This window comes from Arachis hypogaea, chromosome 15, assembly GCF_003086295.3.
Source record: "Arachis hypogaea cultivar Tifrunner chromosome 15, arahy.Tifrunner.gnm2.J5K5, whole genome shotgun sequence".
Lineage (NCBI taxonomy): Eukaryota > Viridiplantae > Streptophyta > Magnoliopsida > Fabales > Fabaceae > Arachis > Arachis hypogaea.
The window spans coordinates 118,762,851-118,780,332 of NC_092050.1; the positions used below are offsets into that span (position 1 = coordinate 118,762,851).

A 17,482-nucleotide genomic window follows, 5' to 3' on the forward strand; every position below is an offset into this window, starting at 1 on the left:
GATAAAGGCGCTGTGATAACAAAAATTTCACAGAGGGTTTCAGAGAAGGTTCTTCGTGATGATGAGTGATGAGCTTTGGAGGGAACAAAGGCGCTGTGACTCGTGTGGTTCCAAAAAGGGGATAAAGGCACTGTGATTCACTAAGTATTGTGAGTTTCAGAAAGGGGATAATGAGCTTTGGATGGAACAAAAATTTCACTAAGTGTTGTGAGTTTGCTTTCGATCGGGAAAAAGAGGGAAAAACGCTTATTAGGCATCACTTTTGAAGCCCACCCAAAACTTAACAAATAGGCTACCCTCAAAAAGCGCTCTCTTTGATATAAAAAGTGGACTCATAGATATTAACATACAAATACGCTTTACAAGTGATTTCTATAATACCTAAGGCTACACTTTTTAAATGATGCCAGAATTGTGTTTCTTTTTCTCTAAAAAAAGGCAACACCTAGAAAAGCGTAGCCTATTCTATGAATAGGCTAAGCTTTTTAAATATAGCTTAAAAAAAGTGTGGCTGAATGGGTATTTTTCTTGTAGTGTATATATACTAAATGCAATGCAACAGTCAAAAATACTCCAAATATCTACAAGAGACATAGTAAAAAGAAACAAAAACAAAGTAAAATGCGGAGTGTTTGGAAAGAAAGTTTATGCCCCAAAAATGATGAATCCTCCCCCACACTTAAGCAGTGCATGGTCCTCCGTGCACGAACACAATCTGGGGAGAATGTCTCCCAAGTGGTTCCACCTTCGATTGGTAGATGCGGGGGCTCGCGTTGTGTGGAAACCGCCAATGTCCAACGGATTCTTGGCGTCTCCATCCTCGGTGTTCTCCTCCTCTCCCGGCTCCTTGCCTCACGTCTCATCCTCAAAAAGAATGAATAAAGTATAATTAAGAATCATAGGGCAAGTGGCACAAAAGGGTAAAGGAGCGAGCAAATAAGCATCTAATTGAGGAAGTTTGCATAGTGGTGTGGAATACACACAACGGCCAGTTAAAGTGGCATCCACACAATGAAAAAGTAAGCATGAGTTCCTCAATTAAATGGCCTAAGATGCAAGCAATAGATGAGCATCAATTAAGGACAAGCAAACTTAGGCAACTACCAACAAGAGTGAATTGAATGTAGGAATTATTGGATATTGAAGTTGTGCAAGTGAAAGAGCAAAATTGATATAAAATAGCACAACAAACAATAACCAATGCAATGATGAGGAGAAACTACTTATTCATCCTTGAGAACAATCAAATAATCACATGGGAAGGTGCTTGCTACAAAAAAGTGACAAGTCTTGATAAGAATCAAGTCAAGTCAACTCAAACAAATGTAAAGCATTAACAAGGAGCAAATACCTTATGATGTGATTATATTGACTTAAAAACCATCATGAACAAGCAATTGCATTCAATTCACTAAATTCAATATGTACTTGTTAAAAATTGCACCAAATAAGAGATTAAAAGTCAATTTCTAAATCAATTTGGTTCTAGCAACTCAAAGCATTAAACAAGTATATTATTGAAATTTCAATCCCAAATAACATCATCATCATTCAAAAGTGCACAATTCTTGATTAGAATGCCAAACAAGGATATAGTCTAACACATATGGTCATGACAACATATGAATTAAACAAAAAGTTCATTTAGGCATTATGTCAAACACATAGTATGCAGTGCACATATTCAATAATTCAAGCTAAAATTTCAAGCATAAACAACCCATAAGTCAAAATTGAACACTTGCGAAGCAGCAAACAAACAATTAAACAAAACTTAAGCTAAATTACCAAAATTAAATAAAGAAAACGAAAATCAAACAAGCAACTATGCATAGAAAGAAAATTAAAGTTAAAATAAGAAAACTGAAAAGATGTAGAATAGAAAAGAAAGGGATAGGCAACAGTGGCACTTGTGTTAGCCACTGTGAGGCTCACGGTGGCGGAACTTCGCCGGAGAAAAGAAGAAAGAAAGAAGAAAAAGAAGAAAGAAAGAAGAGAGAAGAAGAAAAGAGAAGAAAGAGAGGGGGAGAGATAGAGAGAGATGGTGGCAGTGGTGGTTCCGGCAGTGGCGGTGGTCGGACGGTGATGGTGGTGGTCACCGGAAGGATGGGTCGGGTGGCTGTGTCGGGATGAGGGGGTAGAAGAAGAAAGAAGGAAAGAAGAAAAGAGGTGAGGAGTGGGGCGTTCAGATGTGTGCATACACACACCAGCCAGAATTATGGGGCGTTCAGATGCACAAGATGTGCGAGCACTGCTGGAGAGAGGGTCTAAAGACGTGTGTGTGCGCACAGAGCTGTGCGCATGCACATAACACTTTTTTTGTTGGATCATGTGTGCGTGCGCACACAGGTCCGCGCGCGTGCACAAGAGCATAAGGGGCAGAGGTTCACACGCACAGGCTGTGCCAACGCTCCCACCAGAGTGGTTGCAAGTTGGCATATGGACACACAAGCCTGTGCGTCCGTACAGATAGTGCGAAAAAGGGCATGTGTGCGCACGCACGAGCAGGTGCGCATGTACAGGTCGCAGAAAACAGGAGAACGCGTGCGCACAAGGCGTGCTGGCGCTGCGAACAGAGGGCATAAAAGCTTGTGTGCGTACGCACAGGTGGGTTGCGTACGCACAGGAAGTGAAAAATTGTTGTTGTGTGCGTGCGCACAAGGGTGTGCGCACACACATGCCCTGTTTTTCCCAAAAAAAATTTCTTAAAAAATCCAACGCACCAAGCCTTAGCTCAATCAAAACTCAACACCAAAACATGCAAGAACCCATAAATTCATGATCCAAACCAAAATTAACTTACAAATTTTAAAATTAAACTAATTCTAAGGTAACAAAGCAAACAAACATGCAATAAACCAAAATATATACAAAAAGAGAAGAGTTAGAACAACGTTACCAAACACTTTTATTTAATGTCTTTAAGTTAGACAATTGGAAAAGCCCTTGCTATGGTGGCTTGTGCTTGCTTTCCCCACCAATGCTAAAATGTCCAATGTCCTCCGGGATCCCAATCCTAACCATCAACAAAGACAATCAGAAAGCAAGCTATTTACATGTTAACATATATACAATAGCCAACAACAACACCATTGCAACTCCCCGGCAACTGTGCCAAATTTGACGATGAGAGATTCTTGTGTATAGTTTGGAATCAATGGATTAAAAGTATCAATTCGTTCATAGCATAGTCCAAACCAACAAGAATTCTCACTATCAAATATTAAATTCAAAACATATAAACCAAGAGTAATTAAAACTCGGGTCGTTCTCCCTAGGAGTTACAATTAAAGTGCTCATATATTGGCTATGAGAGAAATGGGGGTTTGATGATAGCAATTGGCAAGAAATTAAAATGTAAGAAGGTAACTTAACATGCAAGAAATTAAATGAAGGCAAGTAAAGGCAATGAAAATGGAAATTGAAAGCTAAAAAGGACTCTTGGCAAGAAGTGGGTAATTAAGGATTCTTATCCTAGCTGTGGACCACAAACGTGGTAATTGTTTGTGAATTAATCCCAATTAGTCAACCCTACATCGAGGACAAGTCAACTAGGCATAATTAATCTCAATCCCTAAGTCCTAAGTCAACAATAGTAGGTCACTTAGAGTCAAAGGAAACAAAATTAATTAACAACACTCACACAATGTGGAATGGATATTCACCACTCAAGTTCACCCAAACACCCAATTTCTCAACCAAGAGTGTGAAAAATTAGGTACAAGCCCAATCAAGCATTTTGTCAAACACTTGGTGGGCATGTAAAGAAAGCATGGTAAAATGACAAGAAATAATAAATGCTACAACTACCAAGCAAGGAAAGTAAAGATAGCAACTCAATTAAGCAATAAATGACATGAAACATAAATTGTATTAAATGTAAATTAAAATAACAAGAGTGTGCTTAAACATAAGAATAACCAAAATGAGAAATTAATAAGATAAACTAAGGAGATTAAAACAATAAAGTAAAGAAAGGTAAAAGAAACTAGATCAAAACAAGAATCAAACATAGAAATTACAAGGGAATTAAACTAAAAACCCTAGGTTCTAGAGAGAAGGGGGAGCTTCTCTCTCTAGAAAATGAACTACATGACTAAAATCTAACGCTAATTGCTCCCCCTTTCACATGGAGCGAGGCAGTGTCTAATATAGAAAGAATCAGCTTCAGAGGGTCCAAAAATTGGGCTCTGGAGGCCCAGAAATCACCACCATCGATTTGCATTATTGAGGTCACACGCTGGTACCTGTGCGTACGCAGACATACTGATTTTCTTCTTGTGCGTACGCACAGGATGTCGTGCGTACGCACACATGGTTTTGTGGCTCTTGTGCGTACGCATAGGTGGCTGTGCGCACGCACACTCCAATGTGTGCTTCTCCTTTGTTTTCTTCATGTTTTCTCACTTTATTCATGCTTCGTTCTACTTTCGCCTTGCCAAACTTGCCTCTAGGACCTAAAATCACTTAACAATCATGTCATGGCACCGAATAGCATAAAAGTGGGACTAACATGATTAAAATAGGCATAAAATAGTATATTTTCGCAATTAGGCACATTTTGGAGAGAAAACACAAAAGCATGCTATTTACATGAATAAACGTGGGTTTATGTGATGAAATCCACTCAAATCAAACCAAAATATATCGTCAAATATGGATTCATCAATAGGCCATTATTTTTATACTCTGAAAATTCATGGCTTTAAAAAACATATTTCCTCTAATGGCCCATGCAGGTCTCGAACCTGCGACCTTCGCGTTATTAGCACGACGCTCTAACCAACTGAGCTAATAGGCCTACATATTTCTTTGCTTAGTTTATCGGCATCTATAAAACTTTTAATTTCCCTGTTAATCCGTGTTAATCAAAGTTTTCATATTCTATTTTAATAAATTATCAGGGTGTACCACAGCACATTAGTGATATCATTATATTTCTGTTGGTGGTATTCCAGTATTAGGTGTATTTTGCCCTACTTGATTCGCAAGAAATAGCTAGAATTAATATATAAATAATTAACAAATCAATTTAAAATAGAGCGATATATTCAATGTCTTTGCTTGTGAGAAAATAAAAGTACGCGAATTAGGAAAATTAGAAAAAAAAATTCTTTGAACGTATAAGAAATTTTGTTTAGTTGGTGTCCACTAAAGAATATGATATAAATTTCGCACTTCGTATTATATTTGAGAGCTTTGCATATTATGTTCAAAAGTGATAGCATATCCAGCTCATTTGCCAATGTTAAAATGTAAAAGGAGAACGTTATGGTGAACAATGCTTAAGATACCATAGAACTTCAATTCCCATTTGGTTTTGCCGGCTTGACCCATAGAATATCAAGTTACAATGCATAGAAGAAAATGTTTCATATTGTTCGAACTTTATACCCATGGTTTTGATGCCTAATGTGCTAGCAAAACAACAAATATAGCATAGTTATGGTTCACAAATATGAAGTTGTTAAGAAGAAAATAAAATTCGACAAGAATTTTGTTATTACAGTTGAAAAAGATTGTGGCAACTAACTTAACTATAATGATAGCTTTTGGTACGAAGATATCTAAAATTTGAAGTTGTAAAGGTAATGTGTGCTAAATCTTGTACTAAAAAGAATACCAATATCACACCTTAGATTGGATAATTAGCTTTTGTTTTCTCTATGACATTAGAGCAAAGACCAAATTTTGATCAGAAAGAATGGCGCAAAACCTTTGAATGGTCAAAAATGGTTGTTTAAGTGGAGTTCTAAGGTCAACGAATGATCGGAATTAAAACTTGGGGTTGAATTCAACCACAATTGAAGTCATCTTTTTATTGTCTTTCTTGGCGTTGTTGGTTGATGCATTATAGCATGCTATGTTTATAAACGATTAACAGAGAGTAACATTATGTTTTCTTTTTCTGTTTCTCTTTATTTAATATTTATCTCTCTCAACAGGTAAGAAAACAATTTTTGAGTGATATATTTAACTAATAAAACTGGAATAATCTAAAAATCTTACTTGATTTGATGACATAGTAAAATTCAAACTGCTCCATATCATTCCACATGAAATCTACTTATGAAAGAGATTAAGATTAGAAAGTTTAATAATCTATCCTTCACTATGAATGCATCGAGATATTTAAAAAAATTGGCAAGAGCTTAACTTTCATTTGGATTTTGATTTATGGCCCTCTTAGCAATAAATTAAGTATCGGATGTAATTATTACGTTGGTAAAATAAAGAATATAAAATTCAAAACACTAATCTAAGTAAATTTTGTAAGAAGTTTTGCACTTTTTACTAAGGTAAAGAACTTGTCAAATACATGTACTTTCGGGTATTAGGTATAGAGCTTCCATAAATTTCCCTTTCATGTTCCGGCAAACTTTTTTCATAGGAAGACAATTATGTAGTACCATAACAAGTGCTAATATTTGCTCTATATACATATTGTTTGGTAGAAATATGTTTCAAAAAGGAACATATCAACACTCGTCGACATGGATAGGCCATTATTTTTATACTTTGAAAATTCATGGCTTTAAAAAATATATTTACTCTAATGGCCCAAGCAGGTCTCGAACCTGCGACCTTCGCGTTATTAGCACAACGCTCTAACCAACTGAGCTAATAGGCCTACATATTTCTTTCCTTAGTTTATCGACATGTATAAAACTTTTAATTTCCCTGTTAATCCGTGTTAATAAAAGTTTTCATATTCTATTTCTATAAATCATCAGGGTGTATCACAGCACATTAGTGATATCATTATATATCTGTTGGTAGTATTCTAGTATTAGGTGTATTTTGCCCTACTTGATTCGCAAGAAATAGCTAGAATCAATATATAAATAATTAACAATCATTTTAAAATAGAGCGATATATTCAATGTCTTTTCTTTTGAGAAAATAAAAGTACGCAAATTAGGAAAATTAGAAAAAAAAATTCTTTGAACATATAAGGAATTTTGTTTAGTTGGTGTGCACTAAAGAATATGATATAAATTTCGCACCTCGTATTATATTTGAGAGTTTTGCATATTATGTTCAAAAGTGATAGCATATCCAGCTCATTTGCCAAGGTTAAAATGTAAAAGGAGAACGTTATGGTGAACAACGCTTAAGATACCAAAGAACTTCCCATTTGTTTTTGTCGACTTGACCCTTGGAATATCAAGTTACAATGCATAGAAGAAAACGTTTCATATTGTTACAAACTTTATACCCATGGTTTTGATGCCTAACGTGCTAGCAAAACAACAAATATAGCATAGTTATGGTTCACAAATATGAAGTTGTTAAGAAGAAAATGAAATTCGACAAGAATTTTGTTATTACAGTTGAAAAAGATTGTGGCAACTAACTTAACAATAATGATAGCTTTTTGGTACGAAAATATCTAAAATTTGAAGTTGTAAGGGTACTGTGTGCTAAATCTTGTACTAAAAAGAATACCAATATCACCCCTTGGATTGGATAATTAGCTTTTGTTTTCACTATGACATTAGAGTAAAGACCAAATTTTGATTAGAAAGAATGGCGCAAAATCTTTGCATGGTCAAAAAATGGTTGTTTAAGTGGAGTTCTAAAGTGAACGAATGATTGGAACTAAAACTTGGGGTTGAATTCAACCACAATTGATGTCATCTTTTTATTGTCTTTCTTGAAGTTGTTGGTTGATGCATTAAAGCATGCTATTTTATAAACGATTAATAGAGAGTAACATTATGTTTTCTTTTTCTGTTTGTCTTTATTTAATATTTATCTCTCTCAACAGGAAAGAAAACAATTTTTTCAGTGATATATTTAGCTAATAAAACTGGAATAATCTAAAACTTGGGGTTGAATTCAACCACAATTGAAGTCATCTTTTTATTGTTTTTCTTAGCGTTGTTGGTTGATGCATTAAAGCATGCTATGTTTACAAACGATTAACAGAAAGTAACATTATGTTTTCTTTTCTGTTTGTCTTTATTTAATATTTATCTCTCTCAACAGGTAAGAAAACATTTTTTTGAGTGATATATTTAACTAATAAAATTGGAATAATCTAAATATCTTACTTGATTTGATGACATAGTAAAATCCAAACTCCTCCATATCATTCCACAAGAAATCTACTTATGAAAGAGATTAAGATTAGAAAGTTTAATAATCTATGCTTCACTATGAATGCATCGAGATATTTAAAAAAAATTGGCAAGAGCTTAACTTTCATTTGGATTTTGATTTATGGCCCTCTTAGCAATAAATTAAGTATGGGATGTAATTGTTACGTTGGTAAAAACAATATTATAAATTTCAAAACACTAATCTAAGTAAATTTTGTAAGAAGTTTTGCTCTTTTTACTAAGGTAAAGAACTTGTCAAATACATGTACTTTCGAGGATTAGGGATAGAGCTTCCATCAATTTCGCTTTCATGTTCCGGCAAACTTTTTTCATAAGAGGACAATTATGTAGTACTATAACAGGTGCTATAATTTGCTCCATATACATATTGTTTGGTAGAAATATGTTTTAAAAACATCCATCATATCGTTGTTAAGGTTTTATACGCAATTCAATTTCTTTCTTGGAACAAAAACTTATAAAGGATAAAAAGGAACATATCAACACTCGTCGACATGGATAGAACTTCCCATTTGCTTAAGATACCATAGAACTTCCCATTTGCTTTTGCTGACTTGACCCATGGAATATCAAGGTACAATGCATAGAAGAAAACGTTTCATATTGTTCGAACTTTATACCCATGGTTTTGATGCCTAATGTGCTAGTGATGAGCGGATAATTTATACGTTTTTTGGCATTGTTTTTAGTATGTTTTTAGTATATTTTAGTTAGTTTTTATTATGTTTTTATTAGTTTTTAAATAAAAAATCACTTTTCTGGACTTTACTACGAGTTTGTGTATTTTTCTGTGATTTCAGGTATTTTCTGGCTAAAATTGAGGGACCTGAGCAAAAATCTGATTCAGAGGCTGAAAAAGGACTGCAGATGTTGTTGGATTTTGACCTCCCTGCACTCGAAGTGGATTATCTAGAGCTACAAAAGCCCAATTGGTGCGCTCTCAATTGCGTTGGAAAGTAGACATCCTGGACTTTCCAGAAATATATAATAGTCCATAATTTACCCGAGATTTGATGGCCCAAACAGGCGTTCCACGTCAGCTCAAGAATTATGGCGTTTAACTCCAGAACTGGCACAAAAGCTAGAGTTAAACACCCAAACTGGCACAAAAGCTGGCGTTTAACTCCACAAAAAGTCTCTATACATGAAAGCTTCAATGCTCAGCCCAAGCACACACCATGTGGGCCCCGGAAGTGGATTTTTACACTAAACACCCTAGCTTACTCATTTTCTGTAACCCTAGGTCACCAGTTTACTATAAAAACTACTTTTAGTAATTCATCTTGTACCTCATGACACTTTACACGTTTCATATTGTATTCTCTATTTGATGAGTCTCTAAACCCCATTGTTGGGGGTGAGGAGCTCTGCTGTTCTTCATGAATTAATATAATTACTACTGTTTTCCATTCTATCACGCTTGCTTCTATTCTGAGATATTCATTTGCACTTCAACCTGATGAATGTGATGATCCGTGATACTCATTATCATTCTCACCTATGAACGCGTGCCTGACAACCACCTCCATTCTACCTTAGATTGAATACATATCTCTTAGCCTCATGATTCAGACCAGAGTCTTCGTGGTATAAGCTAGAATCATTGGCAGCCATTCCTGAGATCCGGAACATCTAAACCTTGTCTGTGGTATTCTGAGTAGGATCTGGGAAGGGATGACTGTGACGAGCTTCAAACTCGCGAGTGTTGGGCGTAGTGACAGACGCAAAAGGATCAATGGATCCTATTCCGACATGATCGAGAACCGACAGATGATTAGCCGTGCGGTGACAGCGCATTTAGAACATTTTCACTGAGAGGACGGGAAGTAGCCATTGACAACAGTGATGCCCAACATAAAGCTTGCCATGGAAGGAGCCTTGCGTGCATGAAGAAGAAGATAATAGGAAAGCAGAGATTCCGAAGACAAAGCATCTCCAAAGCCTCAACATGTTCTTTATTACTGCATAACAAGTATTTATTTCATGTTCTTTTACTTTTTACAATTAAATCTGAGAATTATTGATATCCTAACTAAGAGTTACAAGATAACCATAGCTTGCTTCAAGCCGACAATCTCCGTGGGATCGACCCTTACTCACGTAAGGTATTACTTGGACGACACAGTGCACTTGCTGGTTAGCTGTGCAGAGTTGCAAAAGTGTGATTGTAATTTCGTGCACCAAGTTTTTGGCGCTGTTGCCGGGGATTGTTCGAGTTTGGACAACTGACGGTTTATCTTGTTGCTTAGATTAGGAATATTTTATTTTTGTTGGTTTAGAGTCTTTTATTTGAGTTTAGTTTCATATTTTAAGTTTGGTGTCAATTGCATGCTTTTATTTTCTTTTAATTTTTTGAAATTTCATGTCCTTAGTTCTTTCTTGATTTTTAAAAAAAATCTAAGTTTGGTATCTTCTTTGTGTTTTCCTTTAATTTTTCAAAAATTTGTGTTTGATTTTCTAAAAATTTTAAGTTTGGTGTGTTTTTGTGCTTTTATTTACTTAAAAATTTTTTAAAAATTTGTTCTTGGTGTTCATCTTGATCTTCAAAGTGTTCTTGGTGTTCACCTTGACATTCAAAGTTTTCTTGTTTGTCCTCTCTGTTTTGATCTAAAATTTCTAAGTTTAGTGTCATTTTGTTGTTTTTCTCTTTCCTTAATAAAATTCAAAAATAAAAAAAAATATCTTTTCCTTATTTTACTCATAATTTTTAAAATTTGGCATTAAAGTAGTCAAAGATTTTCAAAATCATATCTTTTCTTTTTCGTCAAGTCAAAATTCTAATTTCAAAAATTGATCTTTTCAAATCTTTTTAATTTATTGCAATCATATCTTCTCAATCAAATCTTTTTTAAAATAATTTTCAATCATATATTTTTTATTGCTAATTTCAAAATCTTTTTAATTAATTAATTAATTTAGTCTTCAATTTGCTTTTATTTTATTTTCTTTTTTTCGAAATTTTATTTTATTTTATTTTTCATTTATTTTATTTTATTCTATTTTAATTTCGGTCACTTTTAATTAAATAAATAAAAAATAAAAATATAATTTATTTGCAATTCATATCAATTCCCTTTTCTCCCTTATGGACATAAGTGAAAATGAACAGTCCAGAAGGACTCTGGGGTCATATGCTAACCCCATTACAGCTGCATATGGGAGTAGCATCTGTATACCCTCCATCAAAGCAAGTAGTTTTGAGCTAAATCCTCAACTCATTATCATGGTGCAACAAAATTGCCAGTATTCCGATCTTCCACAGGAAGAACTTACTGAGTTTCTGGCACATTTCTTAGAAATTGCTGACACAGTACGTGATAAAGAAGTTGATCAGGATGTCTACAAATTTTTACTGTTTTCATTTGCTATAAAAGATCAAGCTAAGACGTGGTTAAATAACCAACCCACAGCAAGCATAAAATCATGGAGACAGTTATCAGACAAATTCCTGAATCAATTTTACCCTCCAAAAAGGATGACACAGCTAAGGCTGGACATCCAAGGCTTTAAACAAGAGAATCATGAATCCCTTTATAATGCCTGGGAGAGGTATAGAGGGATGCTAAGGAAATGCCCCTCTGAAATGTTTTCAGAGTGGGTACAGTTAGACATCTTTTACTATGGGCTTACAAAAAGAGCTTAAATGTCTCTAGACCACTCAGCTGGTAGATCTATACACATGAGAAAAACAACTGAAGAGGCTCAAGAACTCATAGATACAGTTGCTAGAAATCAACATCTGTACTAAAACAGTGAGTCCTCCATAAAAGAAGAGGCTATGGCAGTAACTACTGATCGTAATCCTCAAGAACTCATAGATACAGTTGCTAGAAATCAACATCTGTACTAAAACAGTGAGTCCTCCATAAAAGAAGAGGCTATGGCAGTAACTACTGATCGTAATCCTCAAGAACAGATTGTTGAACTTAATCAGCAATTACTCCTTATGACAAAACAATTAGCAGAATTCAAAGAGATGCTCCAAGATACTAAAAATGCTAACAAGAATATAGAAGCACAATTGAATCAAACAAGACAGCAGCTATCTAAATAGATAACAGAAGAATGCCAAGCTATCCAACTAAGGAGCGGAAAGACATTGAATAACTCAGCTCAAAGTAGCAAAAAGTCAAGAAAGGAACAAATGACAGAGGATGACCAAACCACTGCCCAAAATCCCTCTGAGGACACCAAGAGCCCAGAGAGGAATAACTCTGGCGTTCAAACACCAGAAAAGGGGGAAAAGTTAGCGTTAAACGCCCATTCCTTGTCCAGTTCTGGCGTTCAAACGCCAGAAAAGGGTGGGAAGCTGGCGTTAAACGCCCATCTAGCACCCAATCCTGGCGTTCAAACGCCAATGGGGGATCAGACACCTACAAGTGCTGATAGTAACCCCTCTAAGAAGGCTTCTCCAACCACTTCTGTAGGGAATAAACCTGCAGCAACTAAGGTTGAAGAATATAAAGCCAAGATACCTTATCCTTAGAAGCTCCACCAAGCGAAATAGGATAAACGATTTTCCCGCTTTGCAGACTATCTCAGGACTCTTGAAATAAAGATCCCGTTTGTAGAGGCACTTGAGCAAATACCCTCTTATGCTAAGTTCATGAAAGAGATCTTAAGTCATAAGAAGGATTAGAGAGAAACTGAAAGAGTGTTTCTCACTGAAGAATGCAGTGCAGTCATTCTAAAAAGCTTACCAGAAAAGCTTCAAGATCCAGGAAGCTTGATGATACCATGCACATTAGAGGGTGCTTGTACCAAGACAGCTCTTTGTGACCTTGGAGCAAGTATCAACCTAATACCTGCATCTACTATCAGAAAGCTTGGGTTGACTAAAGAAGTCAAACCAACCCGGATATGTCTTCAACTTGCTGATGGCTCCATTAAATATCCATCAGGCATCATTGAGGACATGATTGTCAAGGTTGGGCCATTTGCCTTTCCCACTGACTTTGTAGTGCTGGAAATGGAGGAGCACAAGAGTGCAACTCTCATTCTAGGAAGACCTTTCCTAGCAACAGGACGAACTCTTATTGATGTACAAAAAGGGGAAGTGACCCTGAGAGTCAATGAGGATGAGTTCAAGTTAAATGCTGTCAAAGCTATCCAGCATCCAGACACATCAAATGACTACATGAGCACTGATATTATTGACTCTTTGGTGGAAGAGATCAATATGAGTGAGAGTCTTGAATCAGAGCTAGAGGACATCTTTAAAGATGTTCAGCCAGATTTGGAGGAACCAGAGGAAATAAAAGAACCTCTAAAAATCCCTCAGGAAGAGGAGAAACCTCCTAAACCAGAGCTCAAACCACTACCACCATCCCTGAAATATACATTTCTGGGAGAGGGTGACACTTTTCCAGTGATCATAAGCTCTGCTTTAAATCCACAAGAAGAGAAAGCACTAATTCAAGTGCTAAGGACACACAAGACAGCTCTTGGGTGGTCCATAAGTGATCTTAAGAGCATTAGCCCAGCAAGATGCATGCACAAGATCCTATTGGAGGATGATACTAAGCCAGTGGTTCAACCACAGAGGCGGCTAAATCCAGCCATGAAGGAAGTGGTGCAGAAAGAGGTCACTAAGTTACTAGAGGCTGGGATTATTTATCCTATTTCTGATAGCCCCTGGGTCAGCCCTGTCCAAGTTGTCCCCAAGAAGGGAGGCATGACAGTGGTTCATAATGAAAAGAATGAACTGGTACCCACAAGAACAGTTACAGGGTGGCGTATGTGTATTGACTACAGAAGGCTCAATATAGCCACCAGAAAGGATCATTTTCCTTTACCATTCATAGACCAGATGCTAGATAGAATAGCAGGCTATGAATACTACTGCTTTTTGGATGGCTATTTAGGCTACAACCAAATTGCAGTGGATCCTCAAGACCAAGAGAAAACAGCATTCACATGTCCATCTGGAGTATTTGCTTACAGAAAAATACTTTTTGGTCTGTGCAATGCACCTGCAACCTTTCAGAGGTGCATGCTCTATATCTTCTCTGATATGGTAGAGAAGTTACTGGAAGTCTTCATGGATGACTTCTCAGTATTTGGAGACTCATTCAGCTCCTGTCTTGATCATCTAGCACTTGTCCTGAAAAGGTGCCAAGAGACTAACCTGGTCTTAAACTGGGAAAAATGTCACTTTATGGTGACTGAAGGAATTGTCCTTAGGCACAAAATTTCAAGTAAGGGGATAGAGGTGGATCATGCCAAGGTAGAGGTAATTGAAAAATTACCACCACCTGCCAATGTTAAGGCAATCAGAAGCTTTCTGGGGCATGCAGGATTCTATAGGAGGTTCATAAAGGATTTTTCAAAAATTGCAAAACCTCTAAGCAACCTAGTAGTCGCTGACACGCCATTTATGTTTGACACAGAGTGTCTGCAGGCGTTTGAGACCCTGAAAGCCAAGCTGGTCACAGCACCAGTCATCTCTGCACCTGACTGGACATTACCATTCGAATTAATGTGTGATGCCAGTGACCATGCCATTGGTGCAGTGTTGGGACAAAGGCATAACAATCTTCTGCACGTCATTTACCATGCCAGTCGTGTTCTAAATGACACACAGAAGAATTACACAACCATAGAAAAGGAGTTACTTGAAGTGATTTATGCCATTGACAAGTTTAGATCCTATTTAGTAGGTTCAAAAGTGATTGTGTATACTGACCATGCTGCTCTTAAATATCTACTCATAAAGCAGGATTCAAAACCCAGGCTCATAAGATAGGTGTTGCTTCTGCAAGAGTTTGATATAGAAATAAGAGACAGAAAAGGGACAAAGAACCAGGTAGCTGATCACCTGTCCCGGATAGAACTAGTAGCAGAGGCGTCCCTCCCTTCTACTGAGATCTCTGAGACCTTTCCAGATGAGCAACTTTTTTCCATTCAGAAAGCACCATGGTTTGCAAACATTGCAAATTATAAAGCTGTGAGGTTCATACCCCAGGAGTACAGCAGGTTGCAAAAGAAAAAACTAATTTCTGATGCAAAATACTACTTATGGGATGAACCATATCTCTTTAAGAGATGCGTAGATGGAATGATCCACAGATGCGTCCCTAGAGAGGAGGCACAGAAGATCCTGTGGCATTGCCATGGATCACAGTATGGAGGACATTTCAGAAGTGAGCGAACAGCCACTAAAGTCCTCCAATGTGGCTTCTATTGGCCTACTCTCTATAGAGATGCCCGAGAGTTTGTGCGTAACTGTGACAGTTGCCAAAGAGCTGGTACCTTGCCTCATGGTTATGCCATGCCTCAACAAGGGAGCTTAGAGATTGAGTTGTTTGATGTATGGGGTATTGACTTCATGGGTCCTTTCCCACCATCATACTCAAACACTTACATTCTGGTGGCAGTAGACTACGTATCCAAATGGGTGGAGGCAATTGCCACACCCACTAATAATACCAAGACTGTGCTGAAGTTCCTCCAGAAACATATTTTCAGTAGATTTGGTGTTCCCAGAGACTAATCAGTGATGGGGGTACCCATTTCTGCAATAAACAGCTTTACTCTGCTATGGTTCGATATGGAATTAGCCACAAAGTAGCAACTCCGTATCATCCACAGACAAATGGGCAGGCTGAAGTCTCTAATAGAGAACTAAAGAGAATCCTGGAATGGACTGTAATTTCCCATAGAAAGGATTGGGCAAAGAGCTTGGATGATGCTCTGTAGGCATACAGAACAGCATTCAAGACTCCTATAGGAACCTCTCCATACCAGCTTGTGTATGGCAAGGCCTGTCATCTGCCCGTGGAACTGGAACATAAAGCCTACTAGGAAACCAGATTCCTAAACCTGGATGCTATGTTAGCTGGTGAGAAAAGATTGCTCCAGCTAAATGAGCTAGAGGAGTTCAGACTCAATGCTTTTGAAAATGCAAAAATTTATAAGGAAAAAGCAAAAAAGTGGCATGATAAGAAATTGTCATCCAGAGTCTTTGAGCCAGGACAAAAAGTTCTGCTGTTCAACTCTAGGCTCAGATTATTCCCCGGGAAATTAAAATCCCGGTGGAGGAGACCATATGTGATTACAGGAGTGTCACCATATGGATATGTTGAGCTTCAAGATATTGATTCTGACAAAAAGTTCATTGTTAATGGACAGAGAATCAAACATTATCTTGAAAGCAATTTTGAGCAAGAATGCTCAAAACTGAGGCTTGAATGAAGCTCAGTAAAGGTCCAGCTAAAGACAATAAAGAAGCGCTTGCTGGGAGGCAACCCAGCCATTAGCAAGTTATTTGTTTTAATATTTGTAGAAGTTTGATATACATTTTTCTTCAAAGGTTAATCATCAAAATTGAAGGAATTCACAGAGTTACAGAAGGATTCAGTGCAAAAAGCAGAGAAAAAGAGCTTGCTGGCAAGAAAACGCCAGTAAAGAGCATTTTGGGCGTTAAACGCCAGTAAAGGTACCATTTTGGGTTTTAAACGCCAGAATGGGTACCATTCTGGGCGTTTATTGCCAGAATTGCAGTATCCTGGGTGTTCAAAAAAATGCCCAGTGATAAAGGGGTTTCTGGCGTTTAACGCCAGCCAGGGTACCTCGCAGGGCATTAAACGCCCATAATGGCCAACAATTGGGCGTTAAACGCCAGAATGGATACTGTTCCGAGGGTTACCTGAAACTGGAGGTTGATCTCGGTTGAGATACTCTGTACGGATCGGTACCGACGTGTCCGGCTAGTAGGAGACGACCGAAGCTGTCGTGTCCGACTTGTTGGACTGGTTGTACTGCTGATCCTTTGTCACCGGAGGGTGGGGGTACTTGCAAGAGACTCCGATGCTTAAGTTAGCATGGGTATTAAACAGGTGTTATGTAGAATCAGAGTATGAGTTATACCTGGGTGTTCCAGTGTATTTATAATGGTGAGATGTGACCTTTGGATAAGATAAGTTAGTTATCTTATCTTATTTTTATCTTTTGGGTTGAGGTCAGCGTATCTTCAATGGAACCGCCCTTCTCTCTGTAGGCCTGAACGACCTTTGGATTTGGGTCGTATTCCTTGAATTGGGCCCTTTTTGGGCTTTCCTATCGATTTGGCCGAGTTCTTCATAAAGAAGTCGGTCTGCTTGACCTAAAGAGGTCGGTCGCTTTATCGTCGATCACCCCAGGTCGGATATCTCGACCGAGCGTATGAACAGTGCCCCTGCTTAAGCTCGGTCTTCTTTGTTGAGGTCGAGTCCTTGACTTTGGTCCTTCTTATAGCGAAGCTGAACTCAAGCATCTTTTCGGCTCCTTTTTGTAGCAGCTTTTGAATGTAGAACGTTTTCCTCTACAAGCGCGCGCTTTTGTATTAGTGCTTTTTTGGGAATGCAAGCGGTTTTAAT

General features: G+C 37.4%; 2 non-coding genes across 2 annotated transcripts; both read right to left on the bottom strand.

Annotated features, from left to right (window-relative positions):
* Positions 1 to 4,727: 4,727 nt before the first annotated feature.
* On the bottom strand, positions 4,728 to 4,801 carry TRNAI-AAU (transfer RNA isoleucine (anticodon AAU)). The gene has a single exon. It is a non-coding gene; the product is annotated as a tRNA-Ile (tRNA).
* A 1,756-nt stretch (positions 4,802 to 6,557) lies between these two features.
* On the bottom strand, positions 6,558 to 6,631 carry TRNAI-AAU (transfer RNA isoleucine (anticodon AAU)). The gene has a single exon. It is a non-coding gene; the product is annotated as a tRNA-Ile (tRNA).
* Between the last annotated feature and the right edge of the window lie 10,851 nt (positions 6,632 to 17,482).